We start from the raw sequence: 17296 nt of genomic DNA on the forward strand, positions 1-17296 counted from the left end.
ATAGTATTTGTGTAACGATGAGACATGAGAGACGCTTTATGTTTGTTTGCATTGTCTTTATTTGTCTCTGTACTTTTTTCTTTGTACAATTTACAGGAATTTACAGGAATTTAATAAAACATATCTTTAAAAAATAGGAGGCTTCATGCGACTTTGAATCTTTCCTGTCCATAATCAGGGGCGGACTGGCCATCAGGGTTGCCAGCCTCAGTAAAACCAGGAACAGTATTTAAAAATCTGTGTTTTTTTTACATCTGTCTCTGAAATGTCCCTTACCGACTTACTTTTGGTCTAAAAATCCAGAGATTATAGCTGCCCCACCTCTCCAGTACCTTCTCAGCCAATAGAAACATGTCTGTGCATACTGTGTGATTGTATACTGTGTGTGTGTGTATACTGTGTGGACCTATAATCTCTGATTGCCTGGGGGCCCCCATAATCTCCTATTGCCCGGGGGCCCCATGAGTTGTCAGTCCGCCCCTGCCCATAATGCTTGATTGGCTAGTTGCCTCTCTCTCTCTTTGAAGCCACCAATATGGTCATCACTAATGAATTATTACATTGGATATTACAAATGTTGAGGAATCATAATGCTGGAGAATGTTTTTTATGGTTCTACAACTGTGAATAAGTATTAAAAAAAAATCTATCTTTTACCCCAGCTTCCATATTCTGTGTCCTAACATCTCTCACACCAACCTGTAAGGCAATTTACCAATATATACATGAATGATTAAAGCGGTAGTAAACCCGCACATTTTTTTTTTTAACCCTGCAAAGAAAAAGGCATAATGAGCTAGTATGCACAGCATACTAGCTCATTATGAAATACTTACCTTAGAACGAGGCCCCGACATCTGGCCCGATCCACGCCGAGGGAGCTGACATGCTCCCTCTGCATTTCTTCCAGGTATCGCGGCTCCGGCGCTGTGAGTGGCCGGAGCCGCGATATCGTCACTCCCGCGCATGCGCGTGGGAGATTTCATTCCGGCCGGCCGGCCGGCCACTGCCGGATTTTCAGGCCGAGAATCCCCTTGTGCGCATGCGCCGCTGCAGTCAGCGGTGCATACCGAGGGGAATATCTCCTAAACCGTACAGGTTTAGGAGATATTTTTTTACCTGCAGGTAAGCCTTATTATAGGCTTTCCTGTAGGTAAAAGTTCAAAAATTGGGTATACAACCACTTTAAGGTTAAATAATAACAATATCATATGAATTGCTCCTGTCTAACAACTTGTCTATTGGTCTTTTTGCAAGCTGTTGAGAATTACTTGTTGATCTACAATGTCCCTTTTTTCTGCATGACCTGAACCATTAGAGCATATTTTTTTTTTCTTTTTATGGTGACTTCTGAAGCTATATTCATCCTAAGGTCATCTGAAGTTGAAGTTTGACTTAAAGTAGTGTATTTATTCCACATAAGCTCCTATCAACCTCTTATCATCCTCAGTCCTTCTATCTGGTGAATTGACATTTACACAGGGTGTGGTGGAGGATCTCCTATCTGTGTTGTTGCACTCCTGATGTTACAATATCGTTATATTCCTATATATATATATATATATATATATATATATATATTTATTTATTTATTTATTTATTTATTTTTATTTTTTTGTATTCTTTTTATTGCACTAGAAAAAAATAGGCCTACAAAACAAAGCCTATTGGGCATACTCAGGCTTAAACAGTACAATATAATATCATAGCACACAAACACAATTAGTATGGCTTTTAAAAATTGAACAAGTGTGTATCTATCACAGGGTGGTGTCTGTGGATACACTGATAAACAAAATGCCGCGTCCTAGTTATCACTTTGTGAATGTAAATATTGACAGGGAAAAGGGGAAGTAAGGAAGAAAAAATAAAAAAATGAATAAAAGAACCTTCACATAAAAGACCTCAGAAGAAAAAATGTGGGTTCAGTTGGACTTTTTAGGCATAAAGAAAGTTGTGAACACAACCAGTATATTCAAAAAGAATTATTTCTATTTATTTTTAAAAAAAGAAAGACAATTTTTTAAAAAAACAGGGAAAAGTTCAATTTCCTTTTTACACAAAAAAAGGGAAATATTTCCCCCTTAAAACTACACATTTAAGACCTAATTGACATCCTATCAAACATAGTAAAATCCATTTCAAATTTCCAAAAAGGAAAGAAAAAAACAAAATATATATCTATACAAATATAGGATCAAGGATATCAATCATATAGTCAACGATTACATATATTTTTGGTGCTCTACATGTTTCGCGTCTACGATGACGCTTCTTCAGGAGCTGATAATAATGTTCTAAATTCTAAGGAGAGAATATAAATAAGTAAAAGAAGAAAGACATATATGTGTATAAAATACAAAAAAAAAAAAAAACACACATCTATAAACATTCGTATAAATAAAATACATATATCCAAATATATATAACATATTTCGTTATATCACCCATCAAGGTACTAAGGTGTTTAAAAAAATAAATAAAAAAAAAAAAAAAAAAGGGGAAAAGGGGGGAGGGAAATTTCCTGAGACCACAATGTGGGGGCGGATATAACATTCCTATTTATTACCATATAGTATCAAACACTCAATACTTACATGTCTGCTAGACTCTGGTTTGGACAGATTTAAGAGAGTTATTCCTAAGAATTGCAGGACTACAATATAAAACGCCAAATTTTCATGCAAAATAATGGTACCGCTTTTAGCACCTAAAATCCGAAATAATGGTACCGCCAGGGAGGTTAATAAAACCTGATGGTTAATATTTTTTGACCCGCACCATGTGGAGCTTTCTTTTTTCTTTTTTGTTCTAACCTCTACAAACCCCTCACTCCTTGTTTGGAGTTGTAATTCCAATTGAGTTGCATCCTAATTGGATAACCTGACGAACATTCCGGAGAACCCCCTGTAAAACGCCCCCCAGGGTCTACAGTCGTTTGGAGACGCCCCCCGGGGTCCACAGTCGTTTGGAGTCTTTCCTACACCTGGTCGTACCACCATCAATTTATCTTCTGGTCCTAGGTCTGGACCCCCAAGCGCGCTGGACTCAACTGTCATAAGACTGTGTGAGTCCAACATATTCGGTAAGAGTATTCTTCCCATTCTTTTGATATCTTCAGACAAGCCGATATATCGGGTTATACCTGACTTCTGAAGCAGTTCCTATCACATCCTTTGTGCACCAGTCACACTATAGAGGACTCTAATAACATCTGTGATTGTCTATGGACTTTCCCTATGTGATTATTGATTCACTTATGTGATTATTGATAAGGTTGATTTTTTGTGATCATATTTTGTTTTTTTCCCATGGGATCACACTTCCACCTAAAAGAAGCGCTACACTACTTATTGTTCTACAATATAAAATGCCAAATTTCTATGCAAAACACAATGTACCGCTTTGAGATTCAAAAATCTGACATAATCATATTGCCAGCAAGGCTACTCTTGTGTCCAAGACTTTGGTCAACACCTTTAAATCATAATTTAAAAGAGAGATAGGTCTGTAGGAGGCACATTGTTTAGGATCCCTCCCTGGTTTAGGCAAACTAATAATGTGAACCTGATACATGGAGGGGGGGGGGGGGGGGAGCTGAGTCTCATAGCTATTTCGTTGTTGGCAGAAGATCCTGCCACATTTATAAATGTGTTTTGGGAATTCCCTGTTATTAGGCCCTGATATCTCTAAGGCCGCGTACACACGCGCGGACTGTTCGCCCAACTTTGTCCGTCCAACAGTTTCGGCAAACAGTCCGCTCAAACTTAGCATGGACGGACATGGCCACACACGACGTACGAACAGTTTGCTGAAACCGTGCGCGATGATGTGAACGGCACGTACGACGGGACGAAAAATACGACGTCCTATACACTGCATTATAGCTTTCGGCGTGAAAATCCTTTCTGAGCATGCGCGCAACTTTGTTTGACGAACAAGCCTACACACGAGCGGACTGTTCGCTGAAACAAGGTTTCAGCGGACAGTTTTACGGAATTTCCGAAAAACCTTGTCCGTCAAACTGTCCGCTGAAACTGTCCGCTGAAAGCCCACACACGAGCGGACTGTCCGCCCAAACACTGTTCAGCGGACAAAGTTGGGCGAACAGTCCGCGCGTGTGTAAGCGGCCTAAGTGTATTTGTTTGGTCACAACTGTCTCAGTGCCCTTACCCATTGATGTTCGTATACGGTGTCTTGTTCATTTTTTGGCCACTTCCAGAGCTATGAGATATCCTGTTATTCTATGCTCATAAGTGTATTCTCCTACACTGGAAGTATCCGCAGGCACCTAAATCCAATTTCTGGAAATCCATAGTTAACAAAATGTTAACACTTTATAAATACACATATGAGTCTAGAGGATCTCCTACCAAATTCTCAAAGGTCTGAGACATCTGGACTGAATCCAAAGAGATAGTGGCTTCTGTCACTATTTCTCCATAGTAAATTGTGTTACTACTTAGGTAAAAGTTATGGCTACTTTCAGAGCGTTGTGGGACAAATGCTCTAATTATGTTATTCTTATGTCTCCAGTAGTGCACACTTGCTTGTCTCAGGGCATAGGTCGCCATACTAATTGAATGTAAATATTGACAGGGAAAAGGGGAAGTAAGGAAGAAAAAATAAAAAAAGGAATAAAAGAACCTTCACATAAAAGACCTCAGAAGAAAAAATGTGGGTTCAGTTGGACTTTTTAGGCATAAAGAAAGTTGTGAACACAACCAGTATATTCAAAAATAATTATTTCTATTTATTTTTTAAAAAAGAAAGACAATTTAAAAAAAAAACAGGGAAAAGTTCAATTTCCTTTTTACACAAAAAAAGGGAAATATTTCCTCCTTAAAACTACACATTTAAGACCTAATTGACATCCTATCAAACATAGTAAAATCCATTTCAAATATCCAAAAAGGAAAGAAAAAAACAAAATATATATCTATACAAATATAGGATCAAGGATATCAATCATACAGTCAACGATTACATATATTTTTGGTGCTCTACATGTTTCGCGTCTACGAGGACGCTTCTTCAGGAGCTGATAATAATGTTCTAAATTCTAAGGAGAGAATATAAATAAGTAAAAGAAGAAAGACATATATGTGTATAAAATACAAAAAAAAAAAAAACACACATCTATAAACATTCGTATAAATAAAATACATATATCCAAATATATATAACATATTTCGTTATATCACCCATCAAGGTACTAAGGTGTTTAAAAAAAAAAAAAAAAAAAAAAGGGGGAAAAGGGGGGAGGGAAATTTCCTGAGACCACAATGTGGGGGCGGATATAACATTCCTATTTATTACCATATAGTATCAAACACTCGATACTTGCATTCCTTCGTAAAGTGTGTCCCAAATAGGGAGATCACCGTTTCCAAAGGAGGAAGTTGGTACGATTGATTACACAAAACTTTTCTCCACAGAGGGAAACAAAAAAGGAAGAGAAAGAGGGGGAGAGGGAAAAAAAAAAAAAAGAAAAAATAATAATTGTTGAGCAAATATATAAAAAAATTAAATAGAAAAATATATTTTTTTGAGCTTAGTGGAATCACTATAAAGGTGTATTCACCTCATAAAGTTTAAATCTTCAGTGTTTAGTAAAAATTCTTGAGGCGTAAGTGAGCACAAGTAAATCCGTGATGGATACTGTTTAGTATCCCCTGAGCTGTATAATTGGGAGATAAAGAAAAAAACATAATCAAAAGAAGTGGGGATTTTTGGGATATATAGATAATATCCAAAAACATAAAGAAATATATCCTTAAGGATAAGAAAAAATATATATGGACTCACTATATAGGTGGAACACCAATTATTTAAACAGCAGAGAAAGAAAGAGAGCCAACAAAGAAGAATTGTGCAGTGTATGCTAAAGCTAAGCTATTGATAGTGCCTACACCATAATGAATTTAAAAGAGATGAAGAAAATATATCGAATAAAAGCATATATAAAATTGTGTAGACCAATTACCTCAGGTTGCAAAAAACGGGTCAAATTCCCAATGGGAAAAAAACAAAACAAAACACCTAAGCATTGATGAAGTAATAATTACAGTGAACTCTAAATATACATAGTTGTTTATAAACAAATTAGACTGTTACAAAAAGGCAGATCAAATTTGGGTTGATCAGCCAGATCATTAATTATTAATTACATCCAAATGCGGTATGTATAAAATTCAAAACAAACAAAAAAACATCCATATATTCAAAAAGTATTTAAATTCCGCATTGGGTTATTGTGTATATAAGCGAGAAACGGGAAAGACAAAAAAATAAAAAAATAAAAGGGGGAAGGGAGGAGGAGGGACAAATGTACTCTACAAAAAAGACTTGTATGATTGAGTCTCATTTAGGCCAGGAGCTTGGGTAGCATTGAGTTTCTCAATCCAAATCGTTTCACGTTGTAAAATGCGTTTGTCCCAATTTCCTCCACGTGGATCCTTTGGAATAATCTCTAAAATACTGAAAAGGACACACGTTGCATCAAAAGCATGACATAAATCAATGTGTCTACTCACTGTTGTTAACATTTTCCCATTAGAGGATACATATACATGGTCCTTGATGCGTTGCCAAAGACATCTCATAGTCTTTCCGACATAGAAAGCTCCGCATGTGCATGTCATTAAATAAATGACACCTTGTGTTTTGCAGTCTGCCCTAGATTTTAAATAGATAAATTCACCATTAGGAAGTGCGACTTCTGCACCTTGCTTGGCCCAGGGGCAGAAATCGCAGGTTCCACATTTGTAAAAACCCCTGCCATTTTTGATATCTCGTCCTTTAGGTAAATAAAAACTTGATACCAAATGATCTCTCAGCGAGGTAGTGCGTCTAAATGTCTATTGGGGTCTTTTCCCTATGTATTTTTTGATTACCGAATCTTGGTGTAAAATATGCCAATGGTTTATAAGAATATTACGGACCTCTTCATGTTGAGATGAAAAGCGTGTTATCAATCTTGTGTTGGTTTGTATTTCAGGGTTACATTCTTTCTTTGAGTATAATAAAGTGTTCCTAGGTTTTCTATATGCACGATTGTACGCCCTTCGTAGTTGAGATTTACTATACCCTCTAGCTAGTAGCCGTGTACGGAGGAGATCTGCTTCTTTATGAAAGTCATTATCATGAGTGCAATTTCTACGTATTCTGACATATTGTGCATAAGGAATATTTTTTACCAATGAACTGGGGTGAGCACTTGCTGCGTGAAGTAAAGTATTTCCTGCAGTTTCCTTGCGATATAATTTTGTAGCTAGACAGTTGTTTTTGTCTTTGAAGATTGTTAAGTCTAGGAACGTTATTTTTTGAAGATCCATATTTAGGGTAAATTTTAAATTGTATGTGTTGATGTTAAGGGATTCAATGAAGTCTATCAGACTTCTAGTTGTTCCCGTCCAAATTACAAAAATATCGTCGATATAACGCATCCACGACATCACACAATCGGTAAATATTGACAAAGATTCATTTAAAAACCAATGATTGTAGGGTGGAAGCACCCCGTGTATATAAATATATACACAAAAAGACCTCTAGGTGGAGTTTTTTCTAGATATGAAATAATTGTTTAGGATATTGTTCCCTCAAATTTTTCTTTTATATTGAATATTGTTTGTAAGTAAACTATGTATAAAAATTAGTAAGTAAATAAGCGAGAGACTATTTGGAGAGAATTCCAAAATAATTTTTAAATTTTTTTTTTTCCCCCTTACTATTGATTTCATAGGAACAGCGTGGACAGGATATATGAATGAAATTCAAACCAATGTAAATGTAGATACAGAACCTGAGATTAATATCAATCAATACATGAACAAAATGAAAAGGCTTTTAAAAAAGAAATCTAACCTATACTGGCATGTTGATTTTTTGCAACAATATATAAGAGAAAACATTAGTCCAATTGGTCTTCGAACCCATGTATATCCACGTTTCCAAAATCCCACAATGGAATTTAAAAAAACATGGCAAAAAATTCTTACACAGTGTAGTGTGGAACTTATGAAATTACTCGTTGCACAATATCAAGCAGAGTTGAATAGTTTGGACCAAGACATACTAATGTTACAATCAACAAATGAAGCAATAAAAAATCATGCTCAATATACGAAACGATGGCAAGAATTAAAAGAATATATTACAAAAATTACTAAAGATATAATTTTTAAGAAACAAAACAAAATGTCAAAGGATAGGTTAGCGTTCCTAGAAGGGTTTGCATATAAATGGCAGACCTCCCAACAAATGAGAGGCCCTAGGCCGAATTCACGGTTTAGAAATGTTACTAATGATTTTGATTTTACAGAGGAAGATACTGAATCTGATTCATCCGCATCAACTACTCCATCACTACCTAATACGAAACGATCAACATCAACATATACCAACACCAACTCAGGCCCACGTAAGCGGGGTCATGGTGGGGGACATCATACACCATATGCAAAACGGTCAATTAATGATGAGAATAAGCAGAGATTTCAAAATCATAATGTACCTCACAATGAAAGTCAGGAAGGGACGAAACCACACAATACCTATATGGGGGGATTGGCACAACAATCAGTACAGATTATGAATAGTCAACCTACACCTCGAAGGACATTTCCATCTAGATCTGAAAAAGTATCCCCTGGAACTAATAAACAAGCTATGATAAATGGACAAACACGTTTTCCTCCCTCGACACCATTACCAACTGGGTTTCCTTCTATAAATCCGGCTCTGATTGGTGGTCAAAATGGACAATATGCCCCTTTGGGCCCTATGTACACCTCTACAAACATGACCCAAACGGGCACTAAACAAACAACGTTAGACCCCCATCTAACACAGGCAGGATCTATGGCATCAAATTTTCACTTGGCCGAACCAATGATACAACCGACTTAAAGCTGGATATAATAAATCTAACCCCCTACCAGTTCTCAAATATTGAATTAGAAGTTCTGGGTCTGGGCCTGGGTTTTTGCCCCTCCACCAATCTTGACAAATATGAGCTTATAAAAGATATTTATTTATTTGCACGAAGCCTTACCTATAGATACATCTATGACTCAGAAGTCATTAGGAACAGACAGGAACGTGACCTTGCTGAGAGTATAAAACATTACTCAATGGCTGAGTTTAGAGCCCTCCGGGATTTAATTTTTCTCCTGGAAGAGAATGAAGGAAAGGAAACTAATTTTAAAACTACACAAGCAATTCCTGAAAAACAATCATGCTCAATGGTAAATGGAGGAAGGGGCCCCCTCAGGCCTAGATCTCAAAACTTCCCTGACTTAACTACAAATGCGTTCATTTGGACCTTTCTAATTAGTGTAGTAAGCGATATCAAACAAATGCAAATCACACCACAGGGGTCCAATATAAACAACTCCCAAAAACGAGCTATAAAAAATTTGAAGAAACATCCTGATCTAGTCATTAAAGCATCAGACAAAGGAGGTAACATCGTCCTGTTGACGAAATTACAATATGAAAAAATGTGCTATGACATATTGACTAATGAGAATTGGTATAAAAAGATCCTACCTTCAAATATAACTCGCTATAAAATCCAATTTCTAAACATTCTCAATGGAGGATATGAACAAGGCCTGATAGATCAGGATACGTATAAATATCTTAATAATGTACATCCACGAGAAGCAACTTTTTACGCTCTCCCAAAAGTACATAAAGGAGTCACCCCCCCCTCCCCCGGACGTCCCATCATCTCAGGGATTGGGTCTCTAACTGAAAATACCAGCAGACTCATAGATGCTACTTTAATGCCACATGTCATAAGTCTCTCCTCATACACTAGGGACACTCTTGATCTTCTGAAAAAATTGGAGGGTTTGGTGGTTCCTCCCGACGCCCTTCTCGTGACTCTTGATGTGGAAGCTCTATATTCCAGCATCCCTCACGAGAAGGGTGTCGAGACGATACGCACCTTCCTCCATGAGGAACCACACACCAATTGGAAATATAATGATTTCATCCTCACCCTTCTTGATTTTGTCTTGACGCACAATTGGTTTAGTTTCAACGGGTCCCACTACCTCCAGGTACAGGGTGTCGCCATGGGTACGTGCTGTGCACCGTCCTATGCGAACCTGTACCTGGGGGGGTGGGAGCGGGAAACTTTCTCAAATGAATCTTTGTCAATATTTACCGATTGTGTGATGTCGTGGATGCGTTATATCGACGATATTTTTGTAATTTGGACGGGAACAACTAGAAGTCTGATAGACTTCATTGAATCCCTTAACATCAACACATACAATTTAAAATTTACCCTAAATATGGATCTTCAAAAAATAACGTTCCTAGACTTAACAATCTTCAAAGACAAAAACAACTGTCTAGCTACAAAATTATATCGCAAGGAAACTGCAGGAAATACTTTACTTCACGCAGCAAGTGCTCACCCCAGTTCATTGGTAAAAAATATTCCTTATGCACAATATGTCAGAATACGTAGAAATTGCACTCATGATAATGACTTTCATAAAGAAGCAGATCTCCTCCGTACACGGCTACTAGCTAGAGGGTATAGTAAATCTCAACTACGAAGGGCGTACAATCGTGCATATAGAAAACCTAGGAACACTTTATTATACTCAAAGAAAGAATGTAACCCTGAAATACAAACCAACACAAGATTGATAACACGCTTTTCATCTCAACATGAAGAGGTCCGTAATATTCTTACAAACCATTGGCATATTTTACACCAAGATTCGGTAATCAAAAAATACATAGGGAAAAGACCCCAATTGACATTTAGACGCACGACCTCGCTGAGAGATCATTTGGTATCAAGTTTTTATTTACCTAAAGGACGAGATATCAAAAATGGCAGGGGTTTGTACAAATGTGGAACCTGCGATTTCTGCCCCTGGGTCAAGCAAGGTGCAGAAGTCGCACTTCCTAATGGTGAATTTATCTATTTAAAATCTAGGGCAGACTGCAAAACACAAGGTGTCATTTATTTAATGACATGCACATGCGGAGCTTTCTATGTCGGAAAGACTATGAGATGTCTTTGGCAGCGCATCAAGGACCATGTACAGTGGTGTGAAAAAGTGTTTGCCCCCTTCCTCATTTCCTGTTCCTTTGCATGTTTGTCACACTTAAGTGTTTCGGAACATCAAACCAATTTAAACAATAGTCAAGGACAACACAAGTAAACACAAAATGCAATTTGTAAATGAAGGTGTTTATTATTAAAGGTGAAAAAAAATCCAAACCATCATGGCCCTGTGTGAAAAAGTGATTGCCCCCCTTGTTAAAACATACTATAACTGTGGTTGTCCACACCTGAGTTCAATTTCTATAGCCACACCCAGGCCTGATTATTGCCACACCTGTTCACAATCAAGGCATCACTTAAATAGGAGCTGCTTGACACAGTAAGGTCCACCAGAAGATCCTTAAAAGCTACACATCATGCCGAGACCCAAAGAAATTCAGGAACAATTGAGAAAGAAAGTAATTTAGATCTATCAGTCTGGAAAGGGTTATAAAGCCATTTCCAAAGCTTTGGGAATCCAGCGAACCACAGGGAGAGCCATTATCCACAAATGGCGAAGACATGGAACAGCGGTGAACCTTCCCAGGAGTGGCCGGCCGCCCAAAATTACCCCAAGAGCGCAGCGACGACTCATCCAAGAGGTCACAAAAGACCCCACAACAACGTCCAAGGAACTGCAGGCCTCACTTGCCTCAGTTAAGGTCAGCGTTCATGCCTCCACCATCAGGAAAAGACTGGGCAAAAATGGCCTGCATGGCAGAGTTCCAAGGAGAAAACCACTGCTGAGCAAAAAGAACATCAAAGCTCGTCTCAATTTCTCCACAACACATCTTGATGATCCCCAAGACTTTTGGGACAACATTCTGTGGACCAATGAGACAAAAGTGGAACTCTTTGGAAGGTGTGTGTCCAAGTATATCTGGCATAGAAGGAACACTGCATTTCATAAAAAGAACATTATACCAACAGTAAAATATGGTGGTGGTAGTGTGATGGTCTGGGGCTGTTTTGCTGCTTCAGGACCTGGAAGACTTGCCGTGATAAAAGGAACTATGAATTCTGCTGTCTACCAAGAGATCCTGAAGGAGAATGTCCGACCATCTGTTCGTGTACTCAAGCTGAAACGAACTTGGGTTCTGCAGCAGGACAATGATCCTAAACACACCAGCAAGTCCACCACCGAATGGCTGAAGAAAAACAAAATGAAGACTTTGGAGTGGCCTAGCCAAAGTCCTGACCTGAATCCTATTGAGATGTTGTGGTATGACCTTAAAAAGGCCGTTCATGCTCGAAAACCCTCTAATGTAACTGAATTAGGACAATTCTGCAAAGATGAGTGGGCCAAAATTCCCCCAGGACGCTGTAAAAGCCTCAATGCACGTTATCGCAAACGCTTGGTTGCAGTTGTTGCTGCTAAGGGTGGCCCAACCAGTTATTAGGTTTAGGGGGCAATCACTTTTTCACACAGGGCAATGATGGTTTGGATTTTTTTTCACCTTTAATAATAAACACCTTCATTTACAAATTGCATTTTGTGTTTACTTGTGTTGTCCTTGACTATTGTTTAAATTGGTTTGATGTTCCGAAACACTTAAGTGTGACAAACATGCAAAGGAACAGGAAATGAGGAAGGGGGCAAACACTTTTTCACACCACTGTATATGTATCCTCTAATGGGAAAATGTTAACAACAGTGAGTAGACACATTGATTTATGTCATGCTTTTGATGCAACGTGTGTCCTTTTCAGTATTTTAGAGATTATTCCAAAGGATCCACGTGGAGGAAATTGGGACAAACGCATTTTACAACGTGAAACGATTTGGTTGGAGAAACTCAATGCTACCCAAGCTCCTGGCCTAAATGAGACTCAATCATACAAGTCTTTTTTGTAGAGTACATTTGTCCCTCCTCCTCCCTTCCCCCTTTTTTTTTTTTTTTTTTTTTGTCTTTCCCGTCTCTCGCTTATATACACAATAACCCAATGTGGAATTGAAATACTTTTTGAATATATGGATGTTTTTTTGTTTGTTTTGAATTTTATACATACCGCATTTGGATGTAATTAATAATTAATGATCTGGCTGATCAACCCAAATTTGATCTGCCTTTTTGTAACAGTCTAATTTGTTTATAAACAACTATGTATATTTAGAGTTCACTGTAATTATTACTTCATCAACGCTTAGGTGTTTTTTTTTTTTCTCCTCGACCACAATGTGCGACCACACAAGCGCGACCCCTAACTACCCCATTTGGGATATGGGGTTTGGCGCTCCACCATAGGGACTTGTGGGTTGTTCTCACAGTCCCTTTTGGTACTGTCCCCATTCGTTGCATCGGAACGAGGCCCCTTATTCTACCTCCGCAGATCGGGGAGGAACCTTTGAGGTGCTCCTCCCCTATCTGGTGCACGTCTGTTTGTTATGGTGGCCAGACGTATGTTTTTGGCCTTACGAACGTACACACGTGCTCTATGCGAGGACGCTGCACGTTCGTGTGTAGCGTCGGTATCAACCGAACGCATCGTAGGAGACGTTGGTCGGGTAGGTGAACGTCACTTCCGTCGAGTGCGGAGTGGCGTCACTACCGGGACGGATGTATATAAAAGGACACACGTGGCTGGTGTCCATGAATGGCGGCCATCTTTTACACACAAAAAACAATATGATAGGGGTGAATGGGCCGAATAGTCTGCCTCTTTGATTCCCCCTTTACTTTCCTTCTTTACCCATTGGGAATTTGACCCGTTTTTTGCAACCTGAGGTAATTGGTCTACACAATTTTATATATGCTTTTATTCGATATATTTTCTTCATCTCTTTTAAATTCATTATGGTGTAGGCACTATCAATAGCTTAGCTTTAGCATACACTGCACAATTCTTCTTTGTTGGCTCTCTTTCTTTCTCTGCTGTTTAAATAATTGGTGTTCCACCTATATAGTGAGTCCATATATATTTTTTCTTATCCTTAAGGATATATTTCTTTATGTTTTTGGATATTATCTATATATCCCAAAAATCCCCACTTCTTTTGATTATGTTTTTTTCTTTATCTCCCAATTATACAGCTCAGGGGATACTAAACAGTATCCATCACGGATTTACTTGTGCTCACTTACGCCTCAAGAATTTTTACTAAACACTGAAGATTTAAACTTTATGAGGTGAATACACCTTTATAGTGATTCCACTAAGCTCAAAAAAATATATTTTTCTATTTAATTTTTTTATATATTTGCTCAACAATTATTATTTTTTCTTTTTTTTTTTTTTCCCTCTCCCCCTCTTTCTCTTCCTTTTTTGTTTCCCTCTGTGGAGAAAAGTTTTGTGTAATCAATCGTACCAACTTCCTCCTTTGGAAACGGTGATCTCCCTATTTGGGACACACTTTACGAAGGAATGCAAGTATCGAGTGTTTGATACTATATGGTAATAAATAGGAATGTTATATCCGCCCCCACATTGTGGTCTCAGGAAATTTCCCTCCCCCCTTTTCCCCCTTTTTTTTTTTTTTTTTTTTTTAAACACCTTAGTACCTTGATGGGTGATATAACGAAATATGTTATATATATTTGGATATATGTATTTTATTTATACGAATGTTTATAGATGTGTGTTTTTTTTTTTTTTGTATTTTATACACATATATGTCTTTCTTCTTTTACTTATTTATATTCTCTCCTTAGAATTTAGAACATTATTATCAGCTCCTGAAGAAGCGTCCTCGTAGACGCGAAACATGTAGAGCACCAAAAATATATGTAATCGTTGACTGTATGATTGATATCCTTGATCCTATATTTGTATAGATATATATTTTGTTTTTTTCTTTCCTTTTTGGATATTTGAAATGGATTTTACTATGTTTGATAGGATGTCAATTAGGTCTTAAATGTGTAGTTTTAAGGAGGAAATATTTCCCTTTTTTTGTGTAAAAAGGAAATTGAACTTTTCCCTGTTTTTTTTTTAAATTGTCTTTCTTTTTTAAAAAATAAATAGAAATAATTATTTTTGAATATACTGGTTGTGTTCACAACTTTCTTTATGCCTAAAAAGTCCAACTGAACCCACATTTTTTCTTCTGAGGTCTTTTATGTGAAGGTTCTTTTATTCCTTTTTTTATTTTTTCTTCCTTACTTCCCCTTTTCCCTGTCAATATTTACATTCAATTAGTATGGCGACCTATGCCCTGAGACAAGCAAGTGTGCACTACTGGAGACATAAGAATAACATAATTAGAGCATTTGTCCCACAACGCTCTGAAAGTAGCCATAACTTTTACCTAAGTAGTAACACAAAATTTACTATGGAGAAATAGTGACAGAAGCCACTATCTCTTTGGATTCAGTCCAGATGTCTCAGACCTTTGAGAATTTGGTAGGAGATCCTCTAGACTCATATGTGTATTTATAAAGTGTTAACATTTTGTTAACTATGGATTTCCAGAAATTGGATTTAGGTGCCTGCGGATACTTCCAGTGTAGGAGAATACACTTATGAGCATAGAATAACAGGATATCTCATAGCTCTGGAAGTGGCCAAAAAATGAACAAGACACCGTATACGAACATCAATGGGTAAGGGCACTGAGACAGTTGTGACCAAACAAATACACTTAGGCCGCTTACACACGCGCGGACTGTTCGCCCAACTTTGTCCGCTGAACAGTGTTTGGGCGGACAGTCCGCTCGTGTGTGGGCTTTCAGCGGACAGTTTCAGCGGACAGTTTGACGGACAAGGTTTTTCGGAAATTCCGTAAAACTGTCCGCTGAAACCTTGTTTCAGCGAACAGTCCGCTCGTGTGTAGGCTTGTTCGTCAAACAAAGTTGCGCGCATGCTCAGAAAGGATTTTCACGCCGAAAGCTATAATGCAGTGTATAGGACGTCGTATTTTTCGTCCCGTCGTACGTGCCGTTCACATCATCGCGCACGGTTTCAGCAAACTGTTCGTACGTCGTGTGTGGCCATGTCCGTCCATGCTAAGTTTGAGCGGACTGTTTGCCGAAACTGTTGGACGGACAAAGTTGGGCGAACAGTCCGCGCGTGTGTACGCGGCCTTAGAGATATCAGGGCCTAATAACAGGGAATTCCCAAAACACATTTATAAATGTGGCAGGATCTTCTGCCAACAACGAAATAGCTATGAGACTCAGCTCCCCCCCCCCCCCCCTCCATGTATCAGGTTCACATTATTAGTTTGCCTAAACCAGGGAGGGATCCTAAACAATGTGCCTCCTACAGACCTATCTCTCTTTTAAATTATGATTTAAAGGTGTTGACCAAAGTCTTGGACACAAGAGTAGCCTTGCTGGCAATATGATTATGTCAGATTTTTGAATCTCAAAGCGGTACATTGTGTTTTGCATAGAAATTTGGCATTTTATACTGTAGAACAATAAGTAGTGTAGCGCTTCTTTTAGGTGGAAGTGTGATCCCATGGGAAAAAAACAAAATATGATCACAAAAAATCAACCTTATCAATAATCACATAAGTGAATCAATAATCACATAGGGAAAGTCCATAGACAATCACAGATGTTATTAGAGTCCTCTATAGTGTGACTGGTGCACAAAGGATGTGATAGGAACTGCTTCAGAAGTCAGGTATAACCCGATATATCGGCTTGTCTGAAGATATCAAAAGAATGGGAAGAATACTCTTACCGAATATGTTGGACTCACACAGTCTTATGACAGTTGAGTCCAGCGCGCTTGGGGGTCCAGACCTAGGACCAGAAGATAAATTGATGGTGGTACGACCAGGTGTAGGAAAGACTCCAAACGACTGTGGACCCCGGGGGGCGTCTCCAAACGACTGTAGACCCTGGGGGGCGTTTTACAGGGGGTTCTCCGGAATGTTCGTCAGGTTATCCAATTAGGATGCAACTCAATTGGAATTACAACTCCAAACAAGGAGTGAGGGGTTTGTAGAGGTTAGAACAAAAAAGAAAAAAGAAAGCTCCACATGGTGCGGGTCAAAAAATATTAACCATCAGGTTTTATTAACCTCCCTGGCGGTACCATTATTTCGGATTTTAGGTGCTAAAAGCGGTACCATTATTTTGCATGAAAATTTGGCGTTTTATATTGTAGTCCTGCAATTCTTAGGAATAACTCTCTTAAATCTGTCCAAACCAGAGTCTAGCAGACATCCCGGGTATGATAAAGTTTGAAAAATTAAATCATAAATTATAATATAATAAATAATTATAAATAATTGTACCAAATAATAATATAACAATAATAAAAATT

Source organism: Lithobates pipiens, unplaced genomic scaffold (assembly GCF_037356315.1).
Source record: "Lithobates pipiens isolate NorthernLeopardFrog02 unplaced genomic scaffold, aLitPip1_a1.2 Scaffold_10, whole genome shotgun sequence".
NCBI lineage: Eukaryota > Metazoa > Chordata > Amphibia > Anura > Ranidae > Lithobates > Lithobates pipiens.